At 37.8% G+C, this 27473-nt stretch overlaps 1 protein-coding gene across 8 annotated transcripts in view; it reads right to left on the bottom strand.

Annotated features, from left to right (window-relative positions):
• Positions 1-27473, bottom strand: part of PTPRK (protein tyrosine phosphatase receptor type K) — a 395313-nt gene that overhangs the window by 328852 nt on the left and 38988 nt on the right. The gene's annotated exons all lie outside the window — the stretch shown is intronic.

Below are 27473 nucleotides of genomic sequence, written 5' to 3'. Positions count from 1 at the left end.
GTCCAGTGATGATGGTCACTGCCACGCTTTCGGCTATGTATCAGCCATTTATTATAGCTTCACAATCTGCTAACAGAGAAAAGAGCAGCAGAGAGCTTTAAACTGACAGAAAAAAAACAGGACCCTTTTTTTTTTAATTTAAACATTTACGAAACTATACAAAATTTATTTATATATTCTAGAGTGCTTCATTATCATGTCACAAGTACAAAACTTTCCTGGAAGAAAGCGAGAACATGAAGCTTCCACTACATACAGGAGCACCAATAGAATTACCTATTTCACCACCCACTCTGCTGGTTAGTAACTGAAAGCAACTGAATGGTTGTTAAAGGACTCAAACCCAACTTAGTCAACACTTAGCACTTCCTTCTTGCTTACTAAGCAGAGAGGGGAAAGTACAAATTTGGAATGGAAGTGAGCACCAGGTAGTAAGCATTATAACACATGAGCTGACAGGGGACCAAATTGCTTTGTTAGCACACAAACCACTCCTACAGATATCTCTCCAATCTGACTTTTCTGCCAAATGTAGCACTTGTAATCATCTTTCATCTTATCTGTCTGCATGCTAAGAATTGTAATTTTATTTCTATAATTCATTCTTAAAAAGCAGCAAATGAAATGCAAAAACACAAAACAGAGAATATCTGGGGGTTGTTTGTCCTACAAGCAAAATGTGGGTACACAGAAGAGCAGTTTCTCATCCCAGAGGATATTAGCAATGCCATCAGCTTTTGATTAAAACGTCGGTATAGATTCAGCCTAGAAGTGAAGATACATGCTAAAAATAGCAATGTGCAAGAAAGAGTTCTCATGTATGACAAACAAGAGGTCTTATCTACAGAAAGTTTTTAAGACTTTTTGTGAACTATATGAGTGTGTTAACTGATGTTTATTCCTCCTCCCCTGAAGATACTTTTTGTGCTTTGACCTGTGATGAAAAACAAATTCAGTCTTTCAGCAACATCACATTAGTACCTTTACAACCAGAAAAGTTTAAAAACTTTAGCGTTTTAGTAAAGTGGGGATTTTTTGGTGTTGCTTGGGAAGTGGGGGGTGTTCTAAAAATCTGTCAGAAAAAAAATATTTAGAATTCTAAATCCAAAAAATAAAAGCAACAAGAATAAAAGTGTTCAGTACAAGAACTGTAGCCATGACTTGTTACGTTTTGTCTCTTTGACAGTCAATGTTTAAGGAATGAGACAGTCTGAACAGCTTAGCCATTTGGTTTCTAAGGCTAAGAATTTGGCTAATGGAGTAAAGACCACTGTGCCTAATTATGTCCTTTATTAATGAAAAAGCATATGCCACTAAAAGTTGGTCACCATCATCTGAAAACCATCTACTCTCACATTAATGTGCAAATCCCACTATTAACTGAAATCCACAGTCTTTTTTATTGAAGAAACAAAGCCAAGTTCAGGGAGAACAGTGAAATCTTTCTCTAACAAGCACAAATATAAAAGATTCCCTTTTCTAATAAGAAAAACTGTCTTCCCATTAGTAAGTATTGCACTTACAGCATCCTAAGTAACACACTCAAAATTAATCTCTACTTCTCCAACTGTAGGTGGGCTCCTCATTAACTACTTATTAGAGGGATGAAAGTGCCACCGTCACTTCGGCCATGTGCCCACAGCCCTTTGGCCTCCCTACAGGCTCTCTCCTCCAACGTCTGTCATTTGGTGTAACCACAGAACATCAGGTTATGGAAAGCAGTGATTTCTAAGGCTTGCTAAATACAGCCAGCAGGTCCACACTAGGCAGATGGGGACTCGTTCTGCCCCAGTTCCACAGCAGATGCCAGTTTGCCCTGCCAGCACTCTGAGCCACTGGAAAGCTTTGTAACTGTGTTAACATGGTGGCCAGCCTGAACTGAAGAGCCCAGCTTGGAAAAAAGTCATACTAGCCTGGTCTAAGCACTGCACTGCATCAGCACAGCTCCTGGATAAGAGCTGACATAATGCTCCTCAGGCTTGGAGCACACTCTGATGCAAAACAGTCTATGGACATACCCAGTATTAGTCATCTGCGTGGAAAAAAATGCAGTGGAGAGCTGTCATCACTTCTGAAAAATGTCCGTAACAGCTCATACTAGAATTAAAGCAGAAGAAAAATGTTCAGTTGGGACTCAGTATGTTAAACACTCCTATCAAAACAAGACATAATTTCCAGTGTTTAAGATGAAATTGTAAAGCCAGTAAACAATAAATGTTTTATATCACAGCCCAGTCAAAAATGTTTCCATTTGCAGTGACTTTTTGGACTTTGCTTTTCATAGAGAAGAAATTGAGAAAAAGCCTCGAACAAAAAGCTGTGATGCTTCCTTGCCGTGAGGGCTTTAAAGTCAGTTTTCCCCCACACCAGCAAGGGAAAATGAACTTAAAACATTCTGCTGAACGTCATAAAACATTCTGATGCAGTTTGCCATTTCAGAAAAAAATGAGTCTCACTGGAGCAAGAAGCCAACATAACACAGAACAATGGCCAGATTTCCATTAGCAGTAATGACAGTGAAGTGAACCCTGAGCTCCTAATACAGAGTACTGTGTTATCAGGTTTATTAACAAATCTTTTGTCCAAACAGTTTTGCAGGTCTGACCTAAATTTATACACAAATCAAGACAACTCAAACTCAATTTAGTAGCAGACAAATGCCTCAAATAGACATCTTCTACATTTCTTTCCCTAACTAGCACTCTCAAATTTGTGCTCACACCTACAAATCCTTTTGACCTTTTAGAAGGCAAACTTGCCAACATCCTGCACTGAAACAAGAAATAAAGGCAAAGTGATTCTGAATCTAGAACTGTATAGGAACATCTCTAAGTAGAACAAGAGATTTCCAATGCAATTAAAGAGTAATAAGCAGCGTATTAACACTGTAGTCTGGGGGCATTTTATTGAGCTATTTCAACAGAAAACAGGTCAGGCAATTCAGCACTGTTTGAAGAAGAGACCATGATCTACACAACTGCTCCAACCAGTTTTAAAACTGGTTAGCATATTTTCAATGTACAGAGCCCCAAAGGCAAAATAATCCATTTTAAAAGGAAATTAAACAGTGATATTCAAACTGCTGCTTCTACTGGCACCAGCCAGATATTCCCAAATCCAGCCCTGCTGGTACATGCCATGAATATAAAGAGACATAAGATTCTAATGACCAACAACAAAAACAAACAAACAAACAAAAACTGGAAAAGTTTTTGGAAAAAACTTGGAAAAGTTACCATAAAATACATTAAGCATAGAGAAATAAAACTATATACCTTAACACGTAAATGTAACCTCTATGTGTGAAAATAAGCATTTATCCCTGGGAGCATGGGGGGCGGGAAGAAAGGGTAGGATATGAATGACAGCTCTTAACATTGAAATATTCAATTAACAGATTAATAATGCCCTGTTGACAACAGAAAAATCTGAAGTATATAATTTTTGGATTTCACCATGGCTTTAAAAAACTGCCTTTCCATACTTTTCTAATGTTTCTTAAATAATATGTCTAGAACTGCAGGACCTAAGAAACAGTTATTAGAGTGGAGCCTGCACAGCTGACAGTCTCTTGTCCAATGTACTGTCACTACACACGTCACAGCAGATTGTTTTGAAGCAAAGACTACTTTTAGGGCAGCTAATCAAATTTCAGATAGCTGAAGTATTTTGATGGCCACAACATCACTTGAAAGACATAGAGAAAAAAAAATGCAGAAAATCAAAACACACTTCAAATATTTACATTAGGCCCCAATCAAGGTCTACTACATCTTTGTCTTCACAGCTATGTGACTAAACCATTCCAAATATAACTACATTACCTTCCACTAGGTTGAAGCCCTTTCTTGCCATTTCCATCTCTGCATAAAACACTTATGTAAGTGAAGGAAGCAGATGAGAAAGATTCAGATAAAGCTATGAAAAAGATTATAAAAGGTAGCCTACAGAGGTTAAATAACATTCAGAAACAATAATCACTTTAGCATGGCAAGTCTCTACACTATAGCTGTGCACAGTTTGCATGATTAACATCTGCTATATTGCTGCTGGTATATGAAACTACTTCCAAAAGCAGCTGGAGAAGTCAGAGTTAAATAATCACAGTGTCGCCTATATCACAAGTATAAAATTTGAGAAGAAGCAAAATTGCAGCAGAAGTCATCAGCCATGCAAAGCAGCTCACAAATTGAAATGTCCACCTGGAATCACAACAGATTTGTGCTACAGCTCTGCCAAACTCTGCTTCATCCTGGCATCATTCTCTGTATTCATATCAAAAGTTTATCTCCTTCCACAAAATTCATCTTGAATAAAACTGCTTACTTTACCTATACACGAATGTTTTCAACTTTATATCCATGTTTCACATCATGTGAATTTTATTTTTCACTTACATGGAGTCCAAAAGTTTGACTGACTAGATATTTTCTCCAACACATTTTCAAAATACTGAATGGATTGTACAAGAGTTTCAACTCCTCAGTGCAGGTCTGCTTGATTCATACACATAAACTCTAGATTTTGAAACTACAAGAAGCCAGTGACACAATAACTGACTGCTTGCTGCAACACTGACATGTTTCTGTCACGCTTAGGGATGTGTAGCTATATGCATCACCTTTAGTCAGTAACATTATATCTTGGGGTTTTTTTTTAACTAGCCTATCAAAGTCACTGAAAGTGGTTATCACAGAGATGTAAATCCTTAGTAATATTAAGAGAGAGCAATTATTGTCTTTAGTGCTACTGGTAGATATTGCCATGCTAAAAATAAAACTTTAGAATACACAAAAAAACAGTGAAACATCTACTTTAATGTCTTCCTAAAAAAAAAAAATAAAAAAAAAAATCAGGCATTTTTGATAGATGAATCTAGTATTACTGTGGCTGGGCCATGGTAGGTATAGCCATTTTAGAGAATAGACTCAATGAAGCATACAGAAGATGCAAACACTGGAAACACCTCACTTTTAACACCAACACAGTCTTTGAAGCCTTCCTATGAAACACTAGAATGCTTACTTCTGAATTCAAAGGCTCATCTAAAAAGTGAAATATAAAAACATAACTTTAATAACAAAAATCTATTATACTATGAAGGTCATTTCCTAGCAGGAGACAGCAGCGGTTCAAGGAGACAGGTTGCCTGAAGGGACAAAAATGCACTTCCTATCTTCCATTAACATTTTTGCAAAACCTGAACTCTTATCAGTATCTCTGGATACTGGCTGACTCCAAGGCCTCAAAATTATTGACTGGAAGCTATGTTGAAAGAGTCATGTTGTGTCAGCTCTGTGATAAACTGGCCAAAGGAAGAAAGAGGGTTACACACACCGCACAGCCTGGGTTGCAACCTATGACTCATTAAGAAGCTATTCAGCACTTCCAGAGCAATCCACAGGAGAGGGGAAGAAAATGGATGTCTTTTGAAAGGCAGGATTATACTGCCTTATTGCACTATTGTTGATCCAGCCTTCCAGTATAGCTAGCGATCTTCTTTCAAGTCTATTTGACCTGGAATTGTTGAGGGGTTTTTTGGTAACTCTTAGAAACAAGTCATAACATTCATAGCAATGACCAGGGGAAAAAAAAAAAAGACAAATAGCAAGTGTTCAGCAACTTATCATGCAACCCCCTACACAAAACTCACACCTCTTTAGCTACCCATGTGCTCACTTACTCTGCAGTAAGGATCTAGTTAAAAACTAGACTTTACCAGCTCCCAGAATTTTCACCAGCAATTTTATTATATTCAGAGTGTTCTATCACTGAATGATTTCAACTTAAAATGGAACGTTTTTTTCTTTGATCCAGTTCAGCACTCTGGGATTTTCCAGCTAGACACCTGACCCAGAAGAGAAATGAGCCAAATAGACTCACAGCAGGCAGTGTGCATACAACCACCTCCCACTGTCCAAACCTTGAGATGCACCAAGAGCATCTGGAAAAAGAAAACAGCTTTGGTATTCAAAGTCAAATGGCACGGGTTGCCTATGTCACATGCCTTTTTTGTTGTTATTATCATTTACAAGCCACAGTATTAATCCTGTTATTGAATTTCAAGTTCTTCAATGAGATTCCAGTTTCCTGGTTCCAGTTCCTGGAAGAAAAGAGTTTTTAGCCTGGTCTCTGGAATATATCCTAAGTATTTAGGAGGAGAACAGCACTTGAAACAATAACCCTGATCATGTCTCATTGCTACTGCTTATAACATGCATCTTTTGATTGGTTTCAATAAAATAGCTTTAACAACTATTCTGCCGCTTAAACCTCGATACAAATCCAATGCATTATTGACAAGTTGCATATCTTGAATTTAGAGTAAGGATTTTACATTAAAGCAGCATTAGAACAATTAAGGCCAGAGCCTTAAACATATATAAACCTATATATGAGTGCCTTTATATGTATCTAATTGACAGACAGTTATCAATATGCACACATTCATACATTTCCAAATCACACTTTACCATCAATAATAGAACTTTAAGAGCTATGGGGCAGAACCAAACAAGGTTCTACTCATTCAACAAAATCATAGTCTCCAAATACCATCTAAAAGAATGGTTAATGGTAACAACTTAAAAACAGCATTGAGTTCATTGACAAAATGCTTAAAACTGGTATCTATATATTATTGAGATGTGACTAAAATTCAGAAGACAGATTCTCAGGATATCTCTTTTGTAAATAGCTGAGGCAATTCAATTAAAAAGAGAGTTCAAGATCCAACACACACATTCAGTCATTGATTGACTAGTGCATTTGTGAGGCACTCATTTTAGTAATTAGGGTGGGAAGTCCATTAATACACTATCCATTAAATAACGATCTGTAAGCATAATGGTTTATTGGAATTAAAAAAAAAAAAAAAAAGGAAAAAAGATTTTATTGTGGAAGGCATTCAAGTTCAAGTGAGCATCAACAGGAAAAATACCAACCATGTTATATACTCAAGGTATATTTCATCACATACAGTTTAGTATATAATCATTTTGTCTTACTTTTCTCTCTGAAACACATGCCTACTGAAAAAACACATTTCAAACTCAAGAGCTGCACTAACACCCAATAAAGCTATTTTGGAAACCCCAGAACTATCTTTAAATATTTAGGACAAGTTTCATAAAACACTGCAAGATCACACGATTCCTTTGTGGGTATTTAAATAGGCAGCTAGCATTCCAAACACTTTTACCAAAAAAGTGCTCAATAGTACTCTGTACAGATGTTCAGTATTCATTACGCATTTATATGTCTTTATGCAAGCTGTATTATAGATGAGAACTGGCACAAACAAATAGAGTACAGACAAAGCCAATAAACATTAACACTGTTTCCTGCCGCTAAGGGTGATTATACATCAATACCCCTGTACTATTGTGATCCAGGATGTAAAGGATAATGAGGATTTGCAGTGCAGCACAGCTGCATACAGCCTCATTTTCTCAAACCCCTGCCCCTCAGGCACCTGCGTGTGACTGTGTCCTTTCTCTTTTGGGATCAAGGGGTAAGGAATGCTTGCTGTCCACCTCTCTGAAAAAAGCACTGAAGCAAAGCACAGCCACTATACATATGGTCACGGGGGTGAAGTTTGCCATGTGAGGGGCCTGAAGATTACATTGGAACAGAAAATTGAATAAAAAAATTAAAAAGGAAGAAGAAGATTCTTTATGGCCCCCTACCAGAGCCCCAAGATTACTTGTGGCACATGTCTTCAGCCCAACTTCTAATGCCTCTTCACCCAGCAAGGATGGCAGCAGCTCAGCAGCATGTTTGTACTGGCATTATGGAATACTCTAACCCAAAAGACACCACTGTGGCCATGGAGTACCATCTCACATCGGCTCATATAAGCCTGTGTCCTAGTTAGGACAGCTGAGACCAGTTCATCACTGGGTGGGTGTAACCCAAAACTGTGTATTCTATAGCCTTCCATGCAATTTCCCAGAAACTGTTATCAATGAACAATTTACACTATCTGCACATAAAGCCTGCCTCCTCAGGCTATAAACTTGGTGCTAAGAGGCCTTCAAGATAGGAGTTGCTCTTGTCCTCAGCCCATTAAGGAACCCCCCCGCCCTGAGGGAGGTACTGAGCATTCCTGCCTGAACTGGAAGATATATAATCTTGGAGTCCTGGGACCTTTTTAACCACTTGTGGGATCCAGAGGAAGACTACAGACCACCACTCTTAAACAGACTGCAGACCACCACTCTCGACTGGGCTGCAACCACCACTTTTCAACCAGACTGCAACAGCACTCTCACCAACACATTTTCCCCTCTCCTTTTACTTTGGACTCAGGGGGCCCAAAGAACACCACTCTGTTCATGCTCCAGGGTGCTGGGTTATACGTTTGGGTTTTGTGGGTTAAAACCAATTGTTTGTATTCTGACTTATAATCTCTCTTTTGAGTTGAGTTCCTTTCCCCTGCTGGTTTACCTTTAAACCACCACAGCCTGGTAAAGGCAACTCCACCCAAAAGCCAATTGACCACATCGTTTGTCTCTGATTGAATAATCAACATTCAACATTTACATTTAGCTCTGAAGAGCAATGCAGAAAAACAAAGGTGCATTTTAAGCCAGTCTATTGTCTCTAAGAAAATTCACTGTCAATTAAATTTCATTGAAAGACTGCCTCACATCCCTTCAAAAGCACGGAAAGCTTCCCAACAATGAGATTGTCTCTTTGCAGCAGACTAGCAAAGAGAGCTCTATCAAAGGACTCCACCCAGTACAAATCAAACAAGAATGAATGGAGAACTTAAATGTTGGGGAAAAAAAGACTTGATAACAATTGCTGCCTTGCTTTCTGAAGAAGGCTCCATAATTCTCAATTAAATAAGTTTCAAGTAAGAAAGAAAAGTGAGTCCCCTGCTGCTAAAAGCAAAGGGGAACTAGAAGCACACCTAAAAAATCATCATCCTTAACTCACTAGTAAAAGATACAAGACATGACAGACTACCTTTTCCAGTTAGACAACTGAGTCCACATGACTGTTAAACAAAGAGTCCTATCTTTAAGACTCAGGATGAAATTAAGATAGATATGATTAACGCCAAATCAAACTTGGACAGCTATGTATCTGCTTTCCATATCGCAGTGAAAAGCAAACAAAGCAAGCCAGTTAAAATCTGTTGCACTCACATTAGGCATAATAGTGAGTAACAAATTTCTCAAGGGCCTATACAAAGCTTTCCTAAGCTGAAATTTGAATTAAGGGCTCAGATGAACATGCAAATTTCTTCATCTTTCATTTGTACAGGATTAACATTCATTAAACACCTACATATTCAAACCCGAGAAGAAAGTCCTAAGTCAGAAGGATCAAGTCAAAAGCTGTAAATAAGCACAGGCATGCAAGGGCTGTGTCCCTTACAATCGAAACAGAAGACTCCTTGATGTGTTTTTCTTCATATATATAAAAATAATAATTCATACAATGGCAAGCATAACTATGTAACAAACGTAATTCATTTATAACTGACAGAAAAGAGCAGTATTAGAAGCTGCTACTTTGTCAATAGTATAGGAATAGACAAAAAACCAGGAAATTTGAGAAAGTAGTATTGGACAGAAAAAAATGTAAAAGTCTAAAGGCAGTGGAGGAAGTATAGGGAAAGAGTACAAAGTACTAAAAGATAACCTTTGCCACAATGGACAGAGTAAAGCCATGACTACCAGTGTGGACAAAGGGAGGGAGAAATGGGAAGGCAATAGAACTTAGAGGTTTTTAGTCTGTATAAAATCAGGACTGTTTGTTTAGTCCAAGTCTGCTTTAAAATGCTCAATTACAAAAAAACAAAAAAAAAAAGAACCAAAAAAAACCACCAACCAACCAAAATAAACCCCATTAAAAAAAAAAAAAAAAAAGCAGCCAACAGGGTGCATATGAACTTTGAAATTTTCAGATAAGTTTACTAGCCACTCAAAATTATTTTAAAAGGTAACCATAGCTTCAAGTCTATTAGAAAATACTGGAAGCATACAGTGTATAACACAGAGGCAGCACAGATATTTTTCACTATTTTAGCAAATTCAAATATTAAGCTAGCAGGCATCAGAATTATTTTCCATTCTTATTTTTACTATATCTGAACGTATATTGTTTAATCCAGAAACCAACTGGAAGGAACAGGAACTGCCAAAGCGCAATAGGCAAGTGTTCTTGAGAGAACATTAAGTATAAGAAAATATTTTTTTTTTATGCTAAGAAATTGAAATAGCATATTTCTTCATTTAGTGAGTCAGCTTTGTTCTGAAAGTGCCCTCCTATTTGTCTTTATACCATAAGAGATTAAACTTTAGGGAGGATGTGGCCCTGAAACAAGGATAAACTTGAAATCTAAGCCTCTTGGCTCTTAAGAAAATTGTTTTTTCTGGGTGATGAACCTCTCCTTCACCCATAGGAAGTTTTGTGGACAGTGTTTCCAGGATAGCATTTTGCTTCACATTTCTTTCCCATGGGTGTGAAGCTCTACAAGGGTGAGCATCAATACACACTGGACACTTGCAATTTTTTATACCATTTTTGGGGAGACACCCTGGTCTAAGGCTGTAAGTGCTGAAGCTGTGCCAACAAATATCCATGCAGAAATGCTGGTACAGTTGTAGAGCCTCCGTAGTCTCACCAGGTGACACAACCAGAGCTGATCTGAGAAGGAGAATCTACACACAGTTCCTAACTACCCAGAAAAAACACCCCACAAGGTTTTAACAGCCTCTTCTGCTGCTGTAGTACCAACTTGCAACATGGACTTCCTAAAGGTCTTCCAGATGCTTCCATGCCAAGGAAGGGAGCTGTGAGTGCACAACATCCCCCTGGCCTATCCTCAGCCATTCCCTCCACCATCCATAGGCTGTACCCTTTCTGTCACAAAGGACTACCACCCCACACAAAGCAGCAGAGAAAGCAAATCATGTGCACACCTGGATTTTATCTATGATGATTAAGCCTACAAAAGCAAAATTCCAAGTTATCGAACACGCACAGAATACTTTACAGAGTTACAATCGAGTAGAAAAGCTGTAACCAAGCAATGTTGCACTATGCAGGTCACGTGCAAACTGTCAAACTCAAGCATCCAGAAGGCTTTAAAACAGACAATAACTAGCAGAAGGCTGGTTTGTCTGTGTTAGAAAATAAATTGGCAGTCCATCTATTTAAATACAGTTAAGTTTCAATTTAAACTAAATCACATGGTTTGAAATTAGCTGCATTTCATGACCCTAAAGTTACTCTTTCACTTCTCTCCATCAAGTTTAAAACCTGGCTCTACTTGGAAATGACTAAAGGCAAACCAAGAGTAAGAAGTCCAGTAAGATCTTTAAGAGAGGCCTTGCTTTACTTAATATACAGGAATCTATTCTACATTCAGATGGTGACAGAATCACACAAATTTGGTGGAAGCTTTTCCACGTGACTTCAAATAACTAGGTTTACATATTCCATCTTAAATAGTCACTATTACATAAACTTGTACTTCGGGTATACTTATTACATAAGAGGAGTCTGTGTGATGTAAATGCTTTCTAAACAGAGTTCTGTAACAGTGGATCCAACAACAACATTGATAGGGCAGGCAGAGGGAGAGCAGGGATTTCACAACCTTCGTCTTCACTGAACACTAATCTCTCAGCTTGTTCACCCTGTTAAAAGGATTCTCTATGCAGAAAATGCTACACTGTATTTGTAAATGAATGGATTGACCACACAGTCACTTTTAGTTATATTATGCTAACCTAAGGTTCAATAGAGCATGCAGTCCCAAGCACAGATTCACTCTATTCCCGTAATCTGTGTACAGTAATGCAAGCAAACTGTGACCTGACTTCAATGGGTCCTTCTCCATGGTCTCTATATTGCTACTCCATGAGCATCCACCCTGCTGATCCTTTCTTTAGGCATTGTTTTCAAAAACATGTAAGAAAGAAAAAGCATGAAACAAAAGTGGAGTGGGGGTGAGTAGGCATGGGGTTGGCATGAAGACATTTAACTTCATGTTAAATGCTCATTTCATACAATTATCTTTCCACTGTGAGACGATACACCTTTTTGGTAGCTTCTGGCCTATCATCAAGGACTGAGCTGGACGGTAATTCAGAATACATATGAAGACATCCAAAGTGAACTAGATAAAGATCAAGGGACAATAAGAAAACTAATAGTGCCATGACTTTGTCACAACAAAACACACCATGTTCTGGCAGTACCTGAAGAGAACCCTTTTAGGTTTGGGGTTAGCCTGGTGCCAGAATGGATACCACTTGGAGCAGGAGGATCTTTGGGCACACAGCCCCTTCAAACCAGGCACTGGCACACAGATAGTTGAACATGGAAGAAGCCCCTACCTAGCAAGCAACTTTCCTCAGCCATAAAATCTACCACAGGAAGGATGAAGGATGCAGGATCTCAGACAACAGACAAGTCTTGAACCGCTGCTATTTAAGTGAAAAATTTTGCAAGACAATTTCCACGACAGAGTTCTTGTAAACTTCTCTGACACAATCATCTGCCTCTTTCCACTTACCTCCCAGCTGTGTTATTCAAAATTCAGGGTGGGCAGGAAATATAATTAAAATTCACCTCCTGACAGCAGCACATGTAAAGATTTCATCACCAGTTTGGACAGAGTCATGTAATTTAAAACTCAGTGTTTCTCAGAAATATTTTGACTAAATGCAAATCACTGGTGGGAAAATCAAAACAACAAACCATACTCAACTGTACACTCGACAACACTTGCCACCTCTTATCAAGGTTCCCAGGCATTAAACAAAAGCAAAAAGACACTATGATTTTTAAGCACCTCCAGAAACAGAATGTAATTTCCCAAATCCTACCATTTATCAATATTTATTACAAAATGTATAATTATTTTCTTGCCTTAATATAAGGCTTGCAGCTCATATATGCTGCTTGACTGGCAACATATAGCAGATATGCTCTGAGATATGCACACTGTCACACTAGCTTTCAGTAACCATAGATAAAGGGCCTGGCTAGACCCAAGGTTGTTTAACCTAATGCAGTCCTTCCTCATCTCCACACATACACAGTCCTGCTCAGTCATCATTGTGCTTTCAAATAATATCCCTTGTCTACAGCAGTCCAAAAGCAGGTGATCTGATTCCTGCCACAGAAACCTGCAGAAGAGGGGGAAAAAGGCTAACCCACTGCCACCCACTATAGGAAAAATGAAGCTCTTGCTGCAAACCATTTTCCCCTCAGTATCTGTCAACTTCCTCAGCCTCCCGTTTCCTTCCACTTCTCTAAAAATAAGCAAACATACTGACTTACAAACATATCAGGAAACAGTGGTGACCAGAGAGTCAAGAAGACTATTTCTTCCCCAGGAGAAGCAAATTCAGCAGATTATCATTAATGATAAGAAACACTGTGATTATCATTAACGATAAGAAACACTGTGATTGGCACAGAGAAAACTACCATACAGCAGTAAGCATGCAATCTCCTTTTAAATTTAAAACAAGGCTGAAGTGGCTGAGTGTTGGACAATTCACTGAAATTCAAGTCACTTAATGAAGTCCATCATACAGAGAATTACTAAAAACGATAATACTGCTTCCTCCTTTATGCACACTCATGTTGGCCTAAGAGGTGGAGAAATCAGTGCGAACCAATTTCAGATGAAAAGGTTTAGTCACTTACTCCCCCCCTGGTTTTAAACAGCCTTCTGAAATTCTATTAGAAAATACCTAAAGGCAAACATTCAGCATGTTTGCTTTTAATTCGATTTAAATTATTGTGAAATCTTGTCTAAGAGCACTCTTTTTTCAAGAAAAATAATGCTAAAGATTTAGGAACAGTTTTGTTTCCACGTCCTCCACAAAGAGGGGGGAGAGGGGGAGGAAGAATCACCAGTAGGGTAGTCTCAACTCTTATTTTAACAGCCACTAATATAAGACTGCACTGATGTGCTTAGCTAATTCTAGGCTCTTCAAAACAGAAGGAAGCTTTTATTTAAGAGAATTTTGAATGAAGTAGCTACCTACAGATGATTAAAAATGTTCTTATTTGTTGAGCTGAATTAAATACCAGCTTGCACTGTTGTATCTCTTTCCACCTCCTTCACTGTCTTTCTTCTCTGTTAATAAGCTAAACCAACAGATGGAAAAGAAGTTTTAAAAATAGTTTTTCTATGCATTGTAGAAAAGGGCAAAAGCATTTGATTTTGCAAGATAGGAGACGATATAAAAAGAATATGAAAGATGCAAAAAAGCATTCAAAATGTGAACATATGCAATGTTGTGCTTTTAAACCACTCTTACAGAAATCTGCCTCCAGCCAAAAATAGCAAGAACATCACTGTAAACTACAGCCATTCAAACCATGATTACTATACTCTACCCACCCATCAAACTGCTCCAACACAAAATATTTGGAAAATGGAATGCATAATTCCAAAGACAAATCTTAAATTACATCTGTGCAGATACTTCCACAAGTTGAAAGTGTCCTTGATTCAAGTATTTAACACTTGTTTAAGAAAGCCTTTTAGTACCAAGTGAGTACATGCAAGGTTAAAGTACTTTATTGTTTGTTCAGCCTGAAGCTAACACACAAATTAAATTACAAGCTTCCCTTTGTCAAGCCCTGAGAATATTTTAAGATTTCCATAAATAGTTATACCAATGTTCAAGACACTATGAAATCACTGTTAAAGCTTGTAAGGAAATGCTGACATCCTGCCAGTGACTAAGGATGACTGGAAGCTCAGTGTGCTATCTGCAAAGACAGTGGGGGCATTGAGGGGAACAGGAGCAGGAGGTGGGGGGGAAATGCTTACTTTTCTGTGTTAGAAAAGTAAGCAATACTTTACCCTGACTGCTTGCAAGGCCAGATTGTTCTTTTATAGATTCTGCTGGTAAAGCCTGGTTGCTATATATCTGGTTCTCTCACATTATGACTTATATTATGACTTCTTCCTCCCAGCCAAAACTTCTTTGTAATCTCAGATCACTCTAAAAATGTAATCTGTGTAAACCTCATCGCTTTTCTTTTTCCTGCCGATTCATCTTTTTTTGTTCTCTATTCCAGACACACTTGTCTATGAATCATTCTCTTTTTATTCCTGTTTCAAAAAATCTTGTTGCCCCATTTGTCCAAATATCTGGGGTCTGCCCAGAACATAACATCCTAATTCCCTCTCCTGAAGGCACAAAAAAGCACACGCACTATCTCATCACACACTTTCCTTGCCACCCATCAGTTGTTTTTAATTTATGAAATGCAGTGTATCAACACTTTAAAATCTAATTAGAATGAAGGACTGGGATATGCAGGTGTCCTGTGGCACAATCATTCACTCCCATCCACTCCCTCAGCAGTGTTGCTCAAAATGTCATCCAGAAAGCCATGGGGGTGGAAAGAAGAGTTCAACAATCTCATGAAAACTGAGATCCCTCCCAACTGTTTCCAGTACATGCAGAGATGAAAAACCATATTATCATTTTAATTAAGATGTTTTTAAACTATGACTAAGAATGAAGTTCTTTACCCCACAGCTGGTCCATCACATATGTTTTAAACAGGCCAATGTTCCCCTGAAATGCTATGTTACATTTGTGTACCAAAAAAGTGGCAATGTCAAGGATGAAAGATTGGCATCAGCATATCTGGTCTGATCTTCTATTTTATTAGGGTTTTTTTTCCTTAGGCCTTAAACCGACCTCTACAGAGGAGGGGTGGTGGAGGAGAACACCACTATATTTAGAAAATATTCACTTTAAGTCTGAACTACAGTTTACAGATATGAAAGATTTATCACCAAGTGAACTTAGGTCCCTTAAAAGCGCCTTAAATAATCTATTGTACAGTTATATCCCAGTCTATTGAGGAATTTCTGACAAAATTGGTGCATTTCTAGAGTGAGGACATCTCTAAATTTAAGCCTCCTAAACATTTTCTGCTATCCATATGCTGATGCAAGGATGCTGTATAATACTAGTAAAAGCATGTCCACACCTGCCAGCTGCAGTAGATGACCTCCAACTTTCTGGGGCTGCCTTGGCCTCTGAACAGAGCTTCGCTAACCTGAGCAAAGCTGCACAGGGACATAGCAATTTTTGTGAACTATGCCAAACATCACATTTAATTTAAATCACTTCCTCTACAGGCAGATAAATTTAACTAGAAGGGAAGACTTAATAAGTAAAGAAACTAAGCAAGGTAAATATATCAAAACAAACTAAATGGAAATGTTTGTTCAAAACTAGCTTGAACACATACTTAAGAGCAAGCAAAAGCTACTAAAAGGGAAATGCATTGTCTTCAACCATGGGCTTGACATGGTTGTGTTTCCAGTAGTTATCACACAGACACATCCCCCCAAAATAATCTCTTTATTTAAAGATAAAAAAAGATATTAAGTAAAAGCGACTCTGGATTTGCCCTTCAGTACTTCTAAACTCATGTTACATTGTATTATTTCCAAAGTGATGTATTTGTCTTTTGAAAAAGAAAGCCAGGATGTTTGTTCCCCGCAAACTAACAGTTGGTTTCGCATTTGTGTCAGGGCAAAGAGCACAGCATGACAAAACACAGAACAGATCAACCTCTAGACAGCACTTCAACCTTAAAAGTGTGCCTGAATTTTTTTTAGTTTGTCAAAGTAGACATCTTGATCTTTTACTGAACTAAGAAAAAAAAAAGACAACAGTTTTACGATGTTTAAATCAAGAGATTTGGTTAAGTTTAGATGGGTTTGCAAGATGCATTTAATCAATAAATTATTAGCCAAGGATTGATTCTGATCTCTTCAGTCTATGCATTTTGCCTCTCACTGAGCTCATTAACTCAACACATACAACAAATTCCATAACCTTACTCAGCTTTGTTCAACAAGAGGTGGTAGCAAAAATACTAGAATTCAAAAGCAAGAGTGCTGCACAGTTATTGCAAGGACTTACTCTTGTCTGTAAAGTGTTTGTTGTTTGCAGCGAGAAAAGTCTCTAGTCCACACATTTTCAAGCAGGAAGAGTAATGTTACTAAGTGTTTTCCTGTACATATGAATATTGGAGAATTCAAGTTCAAGAATACTTTTTTCCCCAATCTAAAAAGAATTCAAAGATGGTCTTGTCAATTAAAGCATGTTTCTATTCATAAAAAATCTTCATTTGAAACAATTACACACATTAAGGCAGTAGAAAATAAAATTCAATACTTGAAAAAGGGACACAAATTTTTATAAACTAATACATATCCAGTAAAAAATACATACTCTGAATTTGTAGTTTGAGAACTGCAGGTTCAGCAGTAAGAACAGTGTGTTTGTTATACTGATATGAAGGGGGGGGGAAGATAACCACCCTGAAATTCACTGTAACATGTTAGGATAATACTTGATGGGGAACAACTCCATTATTCATCCTTCTCAATGCCAGAAGATACAATAAGTATCTCTTTAAGTCTTCCAATACTTGTTACCAATAAAAGTGAACATAATCACTATTTCTCAAGTTTCTATCCTCACAAAAGAAAGGTAGAAAGAAGACATTTACACCCTCTCACATCTGAATTGTATTTACATAGATTATTTTTTACATATGCTACATAAAGAAAGCATACATATGTATATCAAAAACATATATATGCACACACATATGTATTTATGCACACAGACACGCACTTTTGTTAAACCAAAAGAGGAGCTGACAGTACTGATATTTAACCTAAATCCAACCATCTCTATCTTTGATTAAAACTAAGTACCTAAATGTCAGCTACAGTGTTAAACACTTTTCAAAAGGCAGGAATTATGTGAACTTTCAAAAATATCCTGAACATATTATTAGCTTATATATAATTCCTTGAAAACGGTATTTCAGGAGGGGGGAAAAAATGCATTCTTTCCCCGCCCCCCTCCTCAATGTATTTAATCCATAGTCCTTTCTGAAGGAGTAATGGAGTCAGTGTAGACAAGTGGTAAATTATAAAATCTTCTTGCATTACCCTCAAGTGCTCTAACCTGTCACACCCGCCCAGGAGCAAGACGTTCAGAGAACACAGCCAAGCCAAGGGAAGTAGGCAGCTGGTACCAGCTAGAGTAAGGGCTGCAGTTCAACCTGAAGGCTGCTGTTTGGATCTTTGGGCCCCTTTGCCTGTTTGGGAGCACTCAGAACTGGATGAAATGTTCTTAGTAAGTGGTGGTGAGAGGTTGTATCCATTCACATGTGCTCATTTCCCATGGCTGCAAGAGGAAATGAGATTATTAAACTGATAAGTTCTGTAACATTTGTAATTGCCTGAAAGATCAGGAAGTGCTCACACACTGGACACCCAACTGATGTTCATGATGTAGGGACAAAGACCTACCATGACTTCATGAAAATCACTTTTAGTACCATATTTTCTCAGCTACTTTTAATAGAAATTCTACTAAATATTTTTAGAAAAAGCTACACGCCCCCCCAATAAAAAGCCCCCAGAAAACAAACCAACAAACAAAAAATTCACTGTGTAAACTCTTGTCCTAATGGTTTCATTAATAACTAAATATTGTTTAGGATAAGTCTTTCCCATTCCTTTATTATTTTTATTCCCCACACACTTTTGGATGTAGGTACATTCTCCGAAGTAAGTGTATAAATCACCTTGTGGATTATCTTCTGGTGTTATTCAGAGTGCAAACGGGCAAAGAGGGGGGAAAGTAGGGGGAAGCAGAATCCAGCAGACATTTCTGAAGCACTGTTTTAAGACAGACCATCACCAAGACACAGCCCTCCCCAACCACCTTCTCTCCCAGGACAGAGGATGCAAAAATGATACTTGTGAAAAAAGGCTTAAATTTAGATTTGAGGGAATGTTTGCAGTCTTTTTGGAGAAAACAAAAAAACACAACATATTGGGAGACTCTCTCCTGCCAGTAAACAGGAGAAACTAGACCCTCTGAAGACAGGCAGAAGTACTGCTGCACAACAGAAAGCAGCCTCTATCAGCAAAGGCAAATAAAACCAATGTACCAAACCTAAGTGGTTCCTAGGAAAAAGAAAGAGAAATATTAGGAAAAGAAATCTTCCAAGCAAATGTGTTTGTCACATTTTCTACTCACCAATACCATATCTTTCATAAAATATAACTGAAAAGCCATTTTTAACCAAATCATCCAGAAATCTGAATTACTAACTCATTGATAGATAAGATACTACAGATTTACGGTCAAAACATGAAGAGCTGGGCTTGAAAAGCAAGTACACCTATTATCTTTTCATAAGGAAGCAAAAGTAATTCAAAGGACTTACAAAGTAATAAACAAAAACTGAATCTTGATCCAGTTGTAGATGTGTTTTCTCACAATGTAACAATTTTTTCTCTCTTTCTCTTGTCATTCCTTCATTTTCCCACTGTTCTCATTTAGATGTTTTGTCAGCGCAAGCCAAATTTAGTCTTGTTTATTGCTTGTAACTTTTATTTGTAAAATTTCTCTTTTTAAAATATCCCAACCAAAATAACCTATAGGAGAGCCAGAAACAGAGATGAAAAGTAAACAAGTTCAAAACCCCGAACATGTGGGGTCAGTCAAGAACAGACCTCCTACAGACCCTCAACATCCTCCAACAGCCTCCCAAAGGCGTATCATAGGAAGAAACAAAAGGAAGGAAGATTTCTTTCCCCATCACTCCAAAGTGATATGATCAATATTAACCAAGAGAAGAGAATATCTGCTTTTTTTTCCTTCATTCTTCCAGGTAAGCTTGGTAAAACGATAAATAAAAATATAAAGAAAAAATAATTGCAATTGGACCCATACACTTCATATATTTCTATAAACACATTGTAAGCCCTGCCAATTTAAGAGATTCTTCTTTTACCACCCACAACTACTTCCTTTTATCTTATCAGAAAAATAGCTCTTCACCGCTGTAGGCTAATTACACCATCTGTCTAGCCCCAGTACAGTAACACTGAGACATGGCACATTAATTCCTTAACTTTCCCACATGGAACTGCCTTGTGTTGCCCTTGTACTCGAAAAGACACAGGCTGGGCAGCAGGAAGGGGGCAGGGGAGGGGGAAAAAAATCAGCCTCACGTTATTTGTATTCCCTCTTCCTCCACCACAGCTCTGCTGCCAGCCTTCACAGGGATTTAAGCAATCTGACAATTTCTCTCTACCTCACCTCCGCACAATAGTGCCAGTTGTCAGGATCAGCAATGAAAAACATCAATCACAAGCATGCACACAAAGGAGGAGGCAGAATCTATGCATGTTTCCACTCCATCATACCAAGCGAGCTGCCTCTCTTCACAGTGGTCAGAGATCACGGAATCTCAAGTTAGAGCCTTCCTTGGGAAACCAGGACATACACAGCCTGGAATTAAAAAGAGGGATTTCTCCAGCCTTTGGAAAATAGAACATCCCCAACATCTCCAACACCCCTTCCACTTCTCCAAAGCAAACATGTCCTGTCCCATCCAACCGGACTAGAGACAGCACGCAAACTGGCAGCTGTTCCCCCAGTTGGGAGACACTACCCAACATGTACCATGCATGCTGGCATGCTGAGAAAAGAAACATCATCACAAGTTCCCTAAGCCCTTTTCTTTTTCTTCCTTCCCTCAACCGTTTAAATAAGACAGAACATTTATAAAAATTGCCACTTGGAATTCTTTGTTTAAATTAGTACCAACTAAAAATAAAACAATGATTTTGGGGTGTGAACCACTGCAGGCTCAGGCAGACAGCACAGGAGCTTGTCCAAACCCTGCACTATCTTGCACAATGTCAACAGCCTGGGTTGAAGAGTTTGTACCTTTCCACCGGAGACCATCACTTCCTGCTCCCACCCAGATCCATCAGGTGATTAACTTATTTAACCCCTCTCTCAGCTTAAATTGCATTTACACAGCTGATTTGGACAAGGGGACAAGACCAAACACATAGCAAGGGGAGGCAGAAGGCATGAAAGGGCAGTCTCTGCACAGCAGCAATTACGAGCATCTACATTCATCATCCTCTTCAGCCAGCAAAGCTTCAGCAAGAAGGGAACACTTGTCTGCATCTTTGCAACCTGTAAGAATTCCCTTCTACAGTTCAAAAAGTTAGAAAACTTGTTCCTAACTTTGAACATGTCTGGGACTCTCAGATTTGCCTCCCCTCTTGCCCCTTAGAAGCATTCCTGCTTTTCTAATGTGGTGATACAAAAACCCTACAAACACACATGTTTCAGTTTCATTAGGAAAAAAAAAAAAAAAAGAAACACTCTACTGATAACCATTAAGATTACACCAAAGGTGAAAGGAAAAATCCTTTGGAATTTAACATCACTTTGCATTGCTCAGCCAGAGACATTTATTAACAGTTACTTACAGGTTCATGTTCCTGCTCATGTGTCTGTGTCACAGGCTTGGGTTTTATCTAGTTTGTTTTTTTTTAAATACGGCATGGTGCAGGCAGGCTGGAAAGGGGAAAGCCAGAAATAAGGGGATACTTCATCTTACACAGATTGCTCAAGAAGGTATTTACATTCATCTATAGAAGAGCAAAGGCACAGGTCACACGGAACAAACTGTGACAGAGAGGAGGAAAAATAACAGAAGGTGAATCGAGCCCAATTACAGTCAATATCTCTGCCCTCAGTTCCCATCAAAAGTGAACATCAGGAGATGTGGATGGGATAGGGAACAAAATAAAACTACTATATGCTTTCTTTCCTAAAATATTATGCTTACATCTTTGCTTATCATTTCAAATTTAGAAACAAAGTACACAGTTATTCTTAGCACTGCATACAGAAATTAGAAAAGTTTTCATCACTGTATTTCTTCTGATCTTTTCAGTGACAAAACTACTCAAAAGTGAAGCAAGAAAATTAAAAAAAAAAAAAGTTACTTCAATTGGGTAATTGTAAGTAGAGAATGGTAAAGGCTTGACCAAAACCATCCAGATTTCATCCCACTATTCAGTAGTGCCTTACATAAGCCTCGTGTATACAGAATAAACCTTATTACAGCCACAGCTCAGTGAAACCACCCGAGGAGTGGGCTGGCGCAGATTCAGGGACTCCTACACAGTAAGGTCAGGGATACACTGTGCAAGACACACTTCATGTAGCACTGTACTTGTTTCTATTCTCTGAGGCACTTTCCTATCATGGAGATAAAAATGTAGAGTCAAGCATTCAGTGCTATGACAGCCGTATCTGCCCTTCCAGCTAATGGAAAAGTACCAAACATCAACACTAGCTGATGGAGTGGAGGATCTCGCACGACTGCTGTCACTTAATGCGCTCTCTTCCCACTCATGGTCAACAGCAAGGCCAGGGTAAGTCATTTGGTAACTTTATTAACCAGGTAATCCATTAACTTAAATTGTAGGACAGAAGTACAATCTGCATAAAACCAATCTGTATTTATCAATTCTGAAGAGGTGTTCTGTAGACTCTTTTCCTTTTCAAAGTCATTTTGATACCCTAAACCTGAAAATTTTCCCAGCTGAAAGACAGTAAACACTGCAAAACCAAGTGCATTCTATAACATAAAAGGTATTCTACTAACCAACCTATCACCTTCTCTTACCTTGACTTATAGCATATATCTTTATGTAACATGTAAATGTAAAAAAAAGATTTATATTTTACTAGTAAAGTAGAGTTGTGTTTGCTTAAAAGGCAGGTCCCTGCAACAATGTCCATTTCCTGTATGTACCTCTTATCTGCTTACACAAATAATCCACACACAACTCCTGCACCTCAATATATACTCAGAATAAACCAGATATCCCAGTAATCTGGCATGAAGGGGAACAATTCTATATTGTCATTTACAGATATAAGTGAAGTAAGATGGGTTTGTTGTTGCATAAACTGTAGCTCATTAAACCATAAACAACAATAGTTTTACTTTTACATGAAGAAATGGATTTATGACTTGATGAGAAACAAATTGCCAAAAAACCCCACTGCAAACTTGCAACCTAATTAAACACCTTCTGTTACACATAGCAGGAAAACTACCACCACTGTTTTTTATGACTATAAAACCACTCTTCCTTCTAACTGTTATTTACCTCCTGTTGGCCAAGTGCAGAATAATGCCAGTATGCACCCTTCAGGATTTCCCTAAGTTCCTACAGACAGAATAGCTCTGTGTACTGCCACTCATGTGCTAGTTTGCAAAGAAACATATCTATATCCCCAAACAAAGGGGGTTTGTTTCTGGTACATAACCTTGACATTAAAAAAAACCATTGTCAATAACTTAATTGCCTTGTTATGTCAAGTGTAATACATACAATCAAAGGTTAAGGACACAGACCATTTCCCTTACCCAAAAAGCTCACCAGAGGAGTCAAACTTCAGAAAGATGACTCCCTTGAAACATCTGGCAGTCATGCAGTCAGATTAAGTAAGTATACATGGAATGCTAAGCACCTCTTCAGTATTTCATTGCCTCCCCAGCACATAGTGCCACTGTATCAGATACAACACTTAATCTCACACTCCTAAATTTTGAAAGCATCCACTAAGATTTGAAATTATTTAAAACAGAACTGTAAACACTTAAAACCCCCCAAAATATTTCAACTGCCCGTGAACACTGCAAAGAACCAGAAAACAGAAAAGTAGAGAAATATACTCAACAGTCAAAGTATTGTAAGTATTGATGCTTTTCAAAATCCTACACATAAAGTAAAATTCTGATTACTTCAATGGCAATTTTTCACTCAATATCTGCAAGTACATCATCAAATCATTCAGGAATATTCCTTTAAATATTAATAATTATCATATATGACCATAATTAACTGGGGGGTTCAAGGCAAAACACAAGGGAACCCTTTCCAAATTTCACAAATCCTTAGCGGAATTCAAACACCTATTATACAAATGCATATCCCATCACATTTTCACATCTGGAAAACAGCAGTCAGCTACTAGTCAGTAGTTTTGGTAAAGTGTCAACTAAGACAAGGCAGAAGGCACTGACTTCACACCAGCAATTGACTGGAGACCACTAGAAAAGGAGAGAATTATATTGTTAACAAATGGCAATGAAAAATCATTTCATTAGCTATTGTTCTCTCAGTTTAGGTTAAGTTTCTATGCAGAAAAACAGTTCTCTAAACCTTTCCTACTGGCAGCAGTACAACAACTCCTAAGTATCAAAACACCTTCTGAAGCAAACAGACCCAAATTTTTTATAACAGTCAATGTACGCAACATGACAAAATAGATTTGATAATCTGATAAGAGTCAATCTAATCTAGTAATGCTTCTTGGCTCAGAAAGGGCCCCAGAAAAGGTTGTCTTTAATGACTCTGAAAGTGTAAACTGTCAATATGGGGGTGGGGGGGAACAAAAGAAAAAAATCAAAAAGCATAGTGAAGACTCTTTCAAGAAACAAACAGTCAAAATCATCTTCCAATAATCTGATGGAAAAATAACACAACAAGCGTGAGAAAAACATTTGAATTTACACTCTTAAAGCAAATCCTCAAATGCCTGTCTTAAATTACCTTCTGAGGAGTTTGAATTTGCATCACAGATACAGCTACACCAAGACTCTCTAACACCAAATTTTTCCACATATATTACAGGTTGCTTGTGAGACTGATTTTTTTTTAAGTCACACACCATCCGCTTCTGCTACCACCATCAAACTTATATCTCCACACCTTGCATTTTCTTACATATGAGGAAATAGAACACCTATAGACTTAGTTTATCCAAATACACTCATCAGATAGAGGGGAGATTACAAGCATTTAGAAACAACATAAGTTAATGACCACTTTATTTTTTCAGTGTTCTACAAGCCAATCTTGTAATCTAAAAGACACCTCATGTCCAAATATTTTCAGTTCAGGAAGGCAGCCATAAGTCTTTCTACATATACCTATAACAGTCACAAATTCACACCATTTTTCTTCCCCTATATTCAACGCATCCCAGAGAAAAGATACTTTATACAGGTTATTCTACCTTACAGACCTCCTTTCCAAACCATTTCCTGAGACCAAAAAAGGCAATACCATTTTGTATTTGATCACAGAAGTCTCCAACTGTTTTAAACCTGTTGTTTCAAATACCCTCCATTTCACAGCAGAAGTAATTGGGGGTACAACTGCTACCCTCTACTCAGAATCCTGCTCAACAAGGACAATCACAGGCCTTCCCTCATCCCTTGCTGCTGTTAGTTCAGTAGCTCCTCTTCAACTCTGTGCTACATTACAAGGAAGAAAACAGTTTCCAGTTCTATTCCTGCTTCCCTCACTATCCCTTTAATCCTGTTTCAACATAACTTAGGCACTATGTTCTTTCCACATGTATCACAGCGTACACCAAGTATACAGTTCACTACAGTCATTGGCATACTTGAAGTTCATCCCCTACCTTAGCCCGTGACAATTTGCTCAAATACCTATACCTTTAGCTACACAAGGAAGCTGGACACAAAGTGCTACTTAGAAAGAGGAAAATAAAAAAGCCTTATTCTACTGATCATTTTCTTTTTATCTGAGGAAAGCATAGCAGAATGGATGGCACGGCAGATGCTGCCCTCTCCCACTACAGCACCTCACAGCCTCTCTCAGACTACAAAAGATGGAAAGAAAGCCTTACACATTTTTCATTCAGGCCTACCTAATGAGAAAAACATTTCACTTGTACTTTCTTGCCTAAATACTAAAAGCAAGCTCAATAAGGACAACCAGAACTCTCCGAAACACAAATTGCCATGTACCTTTAAACAGATTGCACACAATTTAACACCCTCATATTCAGTAATTTCTAGAGGAACAGTCAAACATCACATGCACTTTATCCCACATATACCTTTTTTTTCAATATGTAAATATTCGCAATTACTTTTCCACTTCCAAAATGACATCACAATGAAGAACACTGTATGTAGTACTACCTTCACAGTTTATAAGGTCTAATCGTCTGGAATAACAGAAGTATTAATTCAGCTACGATAGGCAGAATACTTTAAAATTTGAAAAACTGTAATTCTAACAGCCTAAATTTATCCAGAAAGCCTCAAACTGACATTTTGTCCCAGTAAGATCTTCTGTATATTAAGTCTCAATTTAAAAAAAATAAAATTGATTCTTTTAGAAGTTGTTTTTAAATATTTAGAACTAGACTCTGATCTCAGTGATTTTGGTTCATTGGTGGTATCTTATCATAGCAGTGCAGCTCATAAACATGAGATATTACTTCTTAATAGCTCCATTAAACATGTTTCAAGATACAAAACAATTTTGCAAGGCCTAGGGGGATTAAAGAAAAAAGAAAAGGGAAATTACGGTTTGTGTGAGGCAATTATGCTACCTGTGAGTCAACACTAGCTCCTCTTCACTGTCTAAATATCCACATAGATAACTGTTTGGTAACTGCCTTGGACTTTTTGACAACACATGATCATTAATGTTTTCCTCCTCCTAGACTCAAAAAGGAAAAAAAAATACAAGAGAACTATCAGGTTTTACTGTATTTGAACAATACTGATTTAATCTGTGATATTAAAAAGTTGGACATCTCCTTATCCACTAGCATCCAAATGGTTTTGTTTATGCAAGTAGCATTTTTAATTATAATTTAGTAGTCCCAGTCATGAGATTGACAGCAAGATTCATTCATTTATTCCTTAAAATCTAAAACAACATGGGAACTCCAAGACAAAAGCTCCACGTGTGACATGTTAATACAGCTTCTGGGAAGAGACTATTTACAAAACCAAGAGAATGAGTCAGTCTCTCTTTGTGTATTTGTTCTTTCATTCTTCTACAACTGAACATAAATTTGGATTAATCATTCCGGGATGTTGCACTATCTCATTTTCCATGTCGTGTTAACTTTTTGACTACTGAACCAGGACCACATAAGCAGTTGTGATTTCCTCTAGCACAGAAATAAAGTTTTCATGACAACTTACTGTACGTAAATTTCACATAAATTCACAATAGTTTTGTCTAGTTGCTTTTGTTTATTGAAAGTAAGCCTCAGACTTGCACAGAGTAGCTTTTTACATCCTGGTCTGTTTAGTTTCTGAAACCAAAACAAGACTGCAAGTACCTTCTTATTTATCTATTTTCATTAAGAGTATGTAACGTTCTAAGCCTCTTGCAATAGTTATTTCGAGGAAACTGCAAAGTACAAGCAAGAATAAGTAGCCTCATTAACAATTAGTCAATTTCATTTAGCAATCTCACAAGAGCACTTAATTGCTGTCAAGCTCAGCATCAGATGGCAATTCTCCTTTGAAACTATGTAGCAAAAGTGAAATAACCGAGTCTGCTCAAACAGGAAGTTCAGCCTCCAAAGGTGTTTCCCCAGATTTCTTGTCTTATTCTCAAACAGCTCCAAATTTCCCTGAAGTCAAACTGAGGAGCAATTAGATAAATTTAGATAATATTTTGTGTGCCCTCAGACCATGAGTAAAGCCATTAAAATCCTTACATTTACCTCTTCTGATTCCCAGTTCACAATACTCATCCA

Source organism: Manacus candei, unplaced genomic scaffold (assembly GCF_025592945.1).
Source record: "Manacus candei isolate 608988 ecotype Guabito, Panama unplaced genomic scaffold, ASM2559294v1 h1tg000034l, whole genome shotgun sequence".
Lineage (NCBI taxonomy): Eukaryota > Metazoa > Chordata > Aves > Passeriformes > Pipridae > Manacus > Manacus candei.
This window is presented reverse-complemented; position numbering and strand designations above follow the sequence as displayed.